The sequence below is a fragment of the Tyto alba genome, unplaced genomic scaffold (assembly GCF_018691265.1).
Source record: "Tyto alba isolate M040663 unplaced genomic scaffold, T.alba_DEE_v4.0 Super-Scaffold_11, whole genome shotgun sequence".
NCBI lineage: Eukaryota > Metazoa > Chordata > Aves > Strigiformes > Tytonidae > Tyto > Tyto alba.
Genome location: NW_024881273.1, coordinates 3597498 through 3606094, shown reverse-complemented (window position 1 = coordinate 3606094; position 8597 = coordinate 3597498).

Sequence of the window (8597 nt, the reverse complement as noted above, 5' to 3'; positions counted from 1 at the left end):
AGCCATGTCCGCAGCTCGTGCCGCACACGTCTGGGTCCTCCCAGTCTGGGCAGCACAGAGCACTTGTGCGCAGGCTTATGGTGAGCAGAGGATTACTCCCATCCTTATTCAGCAAAACTTTACTCTGGGCAAGTCCCTCAGGAGTTGCAAAATATTCCTGTGTTTATTTATATAAATGCATGGCTAAAGGAAGACCCCACTTGTTTTCCTTGGCAGATTTTTTTTTAAAGTCTGCTTTCTGCCGCCCATCATTCTCTCCAGCAGTAGGTGACTTTATCCCACATGCTGCTTGCTGCGAGCATCGCCAGCTGCTGGACTGCATGGGAGTGCATCGGTTCAGGAGAGTCACTTATAGACACAAGCGTGAGTTTGTGCCCAGTTGTGCATGAAACGCTGTGCATGTTTATGTGTTCGTGCGACGCTAACCTGTAGGGAGGGTCTGCTTTTGTGCTCGGAGCTGCGTTTTAAGCAGCAGCTCCCTATGGAAAGTTACAGGGCTTGCATGGATGGCACATGCTGCCTGTGAGAAGAGACGGCGCTGGATGTTCCTTTCAGATCAGAGAGGATGGATACTGGAAACTTGGGTCCGGAGCTGACAGGTTTCTCCACCGTCAGCAGACACACAGGCTCAATGCTCAAACGTACAGAGCCTACACAAAGGCTCCTAGCATCCTCCCCCAAAACTGAATCCCATGAACTTTGGGAAAAACTCTAGACCCGAATTTTATCAGTTGCATCAACCACCACTTGGCCCTATGCCGCCTCTCCCATGTTCTCCGTCCCAGGATGGATGCAGGTCTCGGTGCATGGCTGGGACATCGGCGACCCACATCTCCACATGCACACGGAGCTGAGCATGGAGCCGGACTGCTCTGGCCTCAGCAGCGGAGCCGCAGGAGTGAGACGGGATGTGTGGAAAACACTTCCTGTTTACCCAGTCTTTGGTATCTTTAGTAGTAGCTGCTGGAGCGGGAAGTGGTCAGCAGGGGCCATACGAACGGGTATTTTTAATTTTGAAATCATGACGCTTCATCTTGCAGAGCCGCCGCTACCCTCCCGTGGAAGTCGGTGCTGGGGAAAACCTGGGCGTCAGCCAAAGCTCACTTACGGTGTGCGAGAGGGAGGAAAGGAGGGAGGGAGCTGCAGGGTGTTAGTGCCGCACACCCGGCCGTGCCCACAGCCCTGCCTCTGCCTGCACCTCCCCATCGTCCCCAAACCTCCTGCTGGCATCCCCTCTGGTGCACGCCGCGGTGCAAGTTCCCTGGCAGCATCTCCAGCCTGTCAAAGGTGACATTTTTGGTAGCCCACGGTGGCAGGTGGCAGTGGGACCCACCAAAAGCAGGGCAAGCAGATGGGCAGGCAGCCCCCAGGCAGAACATGTGCTTTTCCAAAGGCCGGGCAGCCCGCTCTGCCCCGGCTTAGGGACATTCAGGGCCTGTCAGGCGTGAATTGAGTAGGGGGATCAAGGGGGCTTTAGCTCCTCATTAGCACTAGCCAATTAGTGTGGCATGCTGCTTTCCTGTCAGCTGATGTGGCTGCCTTGCCCACGCCAATCCCTTTAAGTTTGAGGCCATGTTCGCTTTATGATGGATTTTCCTCCATGGTGCTGCAGGATCTTTTCTCTTATGTATGTCTTCTCCCTCTTGTCTCAGCTGCTCCTGAGAAACTAAGTCCTGCCGGGTTTATTTTATTGGTCTTTTTGGGCTGTTCTCTGCTAGCGTGCTGCTGTTCACTGTGACGTTGGAAGTCAGTCAGGGTTTAATCAGCATGCGAGCAAGTATCGGGAAAAATGCTGTCCCGCAGCAACATTTGATACTTTAAATAATCAAGTCAGTTACCAAGCAGCAATCAGAATCAGATGGCAAAAACTCCTCCTTCAGTTTGCACGGCTTTTGCCAGCGCAGTGAGCGGAGGGCAGCCCAGCCGTGTCTGGCAGGGGTGTGCAGGCTGCTTGCAGAGGGACGGGGTCGGAGCCTCAGCCAGTGCAAAGCGCTGCTGCACCCCCACAGAGCTGGCCCAGACCTCTGCTGGATTTAGGAGCACTGTGCCAAATGCTTCCAGGCTTGAGACACTCCAAATCCTTGAGTGATGACTGCTTCTTGGGGAGCACGCTGCATCTGGGAATGGTCCCCGGCCATCGGGTGGGGGCATGGGATCCAGGCCACCCGGGTCCTGTTTCCACCCACTTCCCGTATTCTCCATGGAAAAATTATTTTACCATCCCTTGCCTGCTTTCTCATCAGTGGATAATAAAAGCACCAGTCCCATCACAGGGATGTTGTGCTGCTTGCTCAACAAACATCCATGAACTGCTTTTAGATTCCTGCATGAAACCTGCTACATAAATTTAACTCCTAATTTTAGGTGTTGTGAACTTTTCACAGGGTTTAATTCTCAGCAGAAGCAGCAGAGGCTTGCTTGAGCCTCTAAGTGCAAGAGGAAACGGTATTTCAAACCTGAATCTCTTTGGGAAGCAGGGGAGGAAAAGCAAAACCTTTCCCTGCTCGTGCTCTGCTGAGCCCAGGCTGCCATCCTCGTGCTTTAACCACCTCTTGATTTCTCCAGCTGCTGAAGATGCTGCACATGGGATGCACAGGGCACCTGTGGGACCTGGAGCCAGGTCCTGGCGCTGCTCTCCAGCATGCCCATGCCATTGCCAGGGTGCTCAGAGCCACCAGTACCAGGGCAAGACCCCCAGCAGCCAAGTTTCAGCACTGGGGGCCTCTCTCACATGCCCTGTGTACCCCACCATCCCCTGGATGAGCTGCACCCCAGCCAACTTCATCCCCTTGCTGATATTTCTCGTGAGGCACCAGGTTTTGCATGCCCAGATCCTGGGGAGGAGTGGCACCTCTAAACCAAACTTGGCCCCTCTCCAGCCCGCCCTTGAGGTGAAGATGTTGGTGAAAACAACAGGCGACAGAGCTGGGCAGAGTCCAGCCCAGAGATTACGGTGTGCCTCCTGCGCTCCGGGGCAGGACCAAGAAGTTTTGAGGGTGCCATGGGAATACCCGTGCAGTGCAGACGTAATTAATCAAGTTCAGAGATTGTATTCTTCATTAGTGCTTCTCGCTGCTCAGGGAGAGCCTTGGGAGTCTGGCAGGCGACTGCAGCCTGGCTGGGAAATAGAACTGTCTTCTCCTGGTGAAAATCCTCCATCAAAAGGAAATTTATCCACGTTTTGCAGAGAATGTTGCAGATTCCAAATAAATAAGAATTCAGGAAAAAAGTTCCTCTGAAACTATCAAAGTCCCCCAGTTCATAAATTGAGTTTTGAACGTTAGAGCTCCAAAGTTTGAATCATGACTTGAAATCATATTTTTCCCACTCAAATTTCCCTAAGGGTTAAAAAAAAAAGCATTATTGTTAAAACAAAACCCTCACCAGTGAAGTATCTGGGGAGGCTGTGAGCACACGATGGCTGGTTCGGGATGGGGCCATGCTGGGGGGTGACAAGCTGAGGTGGCCAACAGGCTTCTGTTTGCAGGGGAGTTTTGGGTCACTGTGCAACCCTGTGTCCAGAGGGACCCTCCTGCACAGCACTGGGAAAGGCTCTTTTGGAAGAGCTGTTTGGGGAATATTTGTTGCCTCAGGTCTTCAATTATTAGTCTTTTAATTAAAAAAAAAAAAAAAAAAAAAAGACCATAAAGAGAGGTAAAGAAAAGATGCTTTGGGATAGCTGCCTCTTCCAAGGTTTTTCCTTGTTGTTTCAGCTTGCCCAAGGCTTTTTGTATCTCTAGATTTTTTTATCTCATGGTAAATGCTTGTTTTATCTCTGACAGTAAGAGTCAGAAAGATTCCTGATTTTCAACACTTGGGAAGCACCATGCAACATCATCCAGGGATGGTTGGATCTGCTGTCAGTGCTGCCAGGACCGGAGGCTGCAGATGCCACTGGAGAGCGGCTGGGTCTCTTCCCCAGGAGAAAACAGCTTGAGCCTGCTTTGGGCAAAGGCCTTCTCTTTGTGCAGGTCTCTCCTACCTCATGAAAGTCTCCACCTTTTCAAGAAAGACATTTTTCAAGGTGTCCTAACATCCATAAGGCCTCTTCTCTCTCCCATTGCTACTAGTAGCTGCTCTTTAACACCAAAGGGTAATTGCTACCAATTTGTTAATTAGACATCCAACATCATGTTGCACAAGGAGTTGGGGCTGTGATGACAGAAAGCTGGAGGTTGACCTCTATAATGCAGACTTTAAGGAGTGCTTCCTACAGAAGATTGGCAGGTTCTTCCAGGATGTCTCTAACATGGTAATAAACCAAAGCAAAGGCAACGTGTGTGAGCGACCGGCCCGGTGTTCAGGACACAGCCCCCGGCCAGAGAAGTGTTTCTGTTGTGGGCAACACCTGAGTGCGTGCTTAAATCCCTGCCTGTGCTCCCGTGGTGTGTCAGAGGTTCGGGGGAACCTCAGCACCAGTGAGCTTGTGCCGTCGAGGTCAGTTTGTCCAGGCCCATAAATCAACTCCAGCAAAATTAAGACTGGAATCAAAAGATCAGCCAGACCTTACCATAAAGCACCTCGTGCATCTGTGCTTCCCTGAATCAGGGCTGCCCTGAGACACTACTGAAGCACTCCCACACACGTAGCTGCCAAGGACTGTGTACTAGTTGCCAAGAGAGCTCGCGTGTGATTTCCCGTGAAAAATCCATCCCTGTAAGACTGGTGGTGGGCAGCTCAAGCGCAGGCGGGCAGAGCGGCATGCCAGCCCTTGGGGCGCTTCATCTGAGCAGCCCTGCGGGCTCAGCCTCCCCTCTCACTCTTGTTGTTGACAGAGAGCAAGGAAAGCTTGATAAGAGAGGGGGAGAAAGTGAGGGAGACGGGGAGCAGACACTAAATATTGTGCAAGCTGGTGTCTTGCACACAGTCAGCAAACCCTGGGCTGGGGGACAAGCTCCCCTGCTCTGCAGCAATGCAATCTGGAGCACCGCGGGGACCCCAGTGTACCCAAGGTCGGGGATGTGGCCATGCCTTGCTGCTACTGTTGTGATAAGATCGAGGATAGAGGTGGGAAAAAGCCCAGAGCCTCTCTTTTGCTAAGCTAGCTTGGTAAAGGGCTCCTTTATCTGCCCTTTGGTATGAGATAAGGTTTCAGTGTTGTCCTGCCGGAGCAGTTTTGTATCACTCACAGATACCTCCCCTTGCTGCAGAAAGGTATCAGGCATTCAGAAAATATTTGAGCAAGACCGTATCTTTTTGAAACCCATGTGCAATGGAAAGACACACAGGGTGGATTAGATCTATGCTGCGGGGGTTTCAGTGTCTCCTCGTCCATGCAAGGACAAAGTACGTTTCCTCAGGTTGTAGAACTGGGCTGCGAGAGCCTCTCTCATTGCAAGTCCCTCTGGAGAAGAGTTATCGCAGACCGAATAAGGACTCGAGTGCCTGGGCTCCTTACTGGGCTGGGAAACCTGCACGTTCCCCCTCGATTCCCCGAGGTACGAGGAGATGTGCTCCCTGCATGTCCCTGGTGCCTGCCTTGGAGCCAAATCCCACCAGCACAGAAAAATGGGAAAACATTTTGAATGCCAAAATTTCATTCAGTTAATCCAGGTGCCCCTTTGTTGCACCAGGAGCGTCTCTAGAGATGGATACATTTACGACCATTCTTTTATTTTTACTATACTTTGACAACAGAGCTCAAATCATAAACGCAGGACTTTTCTTTCAGCAAAGATCCAAAATACGCATTTTGAATTCTCCCCACAAAGTAACACCAAACACTCAAGCAAGTAAGGACCACCACAGACCTGCCTTTATTCTGAGGATGCAAAAAGAAAACGTCCTCTCCCTGCTTCAAAGCTTTGGTGATGCACGAACATCTTGAGAGCTAATCAAGATTAACGTTTGTTTTAATGAGTCGGTGAGAACTGTATCTTATTGCAACAAGCCACATACTTCAGCATTCCTGACATAAGTGCATATTTGAAAAGGATGAGCTGGATTTCTCCAGTATGATTTATCACCATCCAGGAGTTCAGCTCTTTGTGCTCTGCCCTTCCCTACAAGGGACTTGGCTTGCAAGACCTTCAGTGAATGTTTATTTCTATGAAAACCTTATGCAACACCATGAGGAAAAGTCGTATCGTGAAAATAGAGGGTAAGCAGTAAAGGCCATCCCTTTGCAGGGTCTGACAAAGGAGCCGTGCACCACACACACCAGAGCAGTTGTGCAATTGGGGTGGTGCAGAGCCGCGAACCTCCCGGTGCCTAAAGCGGAGGCTTGAGCAGCATCTTCGCGCCAGCTCATGGAACGCTGGCTTCTGGGTGAAGGCACGGAAAGGGGAAACATTTCCTTCTCACCACAACAAAGCCTCCTGCACGGCACGAAATGGTGTTAGATCCTGCAGAGGCAACTTCTTCTGGGCTGCTCCATCCTCCACCAAAGTCCTGAGGGCCAAGAGCCCTCCTCCTCCCTGCCTGCAGCTGACACTCCCTTTCCCAGCAACTCTTACTGGCCATTACGGACAACAATAAAGGAAAATTTAAAAGCGCCCGGTTGCAGGACAAAACACTTGCAACTGATTAAAAGTTTTCTATGTCAAAAATACTTGGTGTATTGAAAAATGCACTCCAAGGGCCAGTTCTGATCTCATTGTGTGGGACAAAGTCCAGAGGAAGTTTCCATGCAGAAGACCTGAAGAATGGACAGGACGTTACACTCATGGCATTCTAGAGAAATGATTAAGCCAAGTAACATGCAGCTGAATAGACCTCAATGTCTTTTTATAAAATTAGTAAGGTGTGTAATAGATAACTGTCTCCCAGTTAGTGGATCTAATACCTTGGCTTAAAAATCCTACCCAGGAAACTTTCATGACTTTTCTGCTGACTTCACTGGATTTCAGCAACATAATAGAGAAGTGGAATTCAGCCTAAAAGTCAGACAGTAAATGCAGAAGTAAAAATTTAGGAAAAAGTTACAAAAAAAGAACCGTTGATATGGCTCTTCTCTGACATGTTGCAGTGTATCAAAATGGCCACTGCCTTTACTTTGTTTAATCACTTATCTCCATGGAGGGAAGAGGAAATTCCCAAGAACACATGATCATTAAAAATATTAGCCAGGGCTTGGAGATTATTTTTGGTAGCTAAAAACTTCCTGACTGAAGGGTTTTGGTTTGCATTGGACTTCAGTAAATGTTTTAGTATAACTTTCATAAATACCCATTATACTCAAATCAGTGTGCAGTTTACAATTCAACTGGGAAGGGCGGGGATATGTTTCTCTTTCTTTTGTTTTGCCATGCAGCATGCTAAAGTGCATAGCACTACACTGAATTAGCATTTAGCTATTTTCTTGTATCCTTAAATAAAGGACTAGTTCACACAGTCAGAAATCTCTGTTTCCTTTTGGGCAGGAAAAAGGAAGTGAATGCGAGGGGCAGATTTGGAGCTTGCTTGCAAGAACAATTGAACTCCCATCCAGAGGGGAAGGGGATCTGCGTCAAGAGGAATTCTTTTTTTTTTTCTTTTTTTTTTTTTTTTTTTTTTTTTTCTGGAAGGGAAGAGAATATGACCTTTAGTTTAAAAGCCTGAAAGAATAAAGGTCTGAGCATTTAGAGCTGCCTGCACAAATATAGTCATAAAGGCTTTTTCCTGACAAAGGGCTCCCGCAGCCATTCGTGCCGTCCTTCAGCAGCGGGGCCCGACTGCAAACGCTGCACCGCCTGCTCCCCTCCTAGTTATCCTAGGTGAAGGGCGTCACCGAAACCTGTCAACAGTTCCTGGCTAGGAGGGACAGTCCCTGGGTTTTTTTGCAAAATATTTACCGTTTTTCTCTTTGTCCCTCCCCAACGCTGCCAGTCTGGTGAGCTGGATGAGATTTGGTGGATGGGATTTAGTGGATCCCCTTGTCTTTCTCCCCAAAAGTCCCATTTAGAGCCTCTTGGACAAGCAGGCAGGGCATCAACTCAACCTGTTATGTGGTCAAGACCTCACACTGGCCCCACAATTTTTGGTCCCTTTTCAGTCAACCACAAAACCCTCTCCTCACTTCTCTGGGAAGAGGATGTGAACTGAGGCCCCAGGGGCTTGACTAAGTGTCAAAACATTATCTGTGTGGTCTCGTCTAACCATTTTAGTCTAACAATTTTAGTCCTCACCACTAGTCCCTGTTTTAGTGGGTTGAATATCCACAGTTTTCTCTGTATTTCTTTCTCCCCCCATGCAAGCCAGATTCCCAAGGAAGCTCCAGAGCTGGAGGATACAGAGGTTGAGACCTTGATAGGATGCTCAAGCATCCTATTTCCAAGGGCATTAAGCACTTTAGGACATTTGGGACAATCAGCCCCAGAGTCAGTTGCAACGAGTGCCTCAGTCTGGGACCTCCCCGGGGTAGCCAGCACTTTGTCAGAGCAATCCTGGATAAAGAGCGTTGGCTTATAAACTGCTGCAACCGAGGGCCTCATTGCCCTTCCCTCCTTCTCACCACTTTTCACGGCATCAGTCAGACCTGTGCCAAACCCCTGGCACAAACCTGCCTGAGGGGTTTCTGCCCTAAAACCAGAGCTCAGGCTAAAAGCTTGCATCGTGCATTCTGCAGCGAGAGCATCGCTTTCCCAGGCTTGCTTTCCTTTGGGGCTGCAGGTAATAAA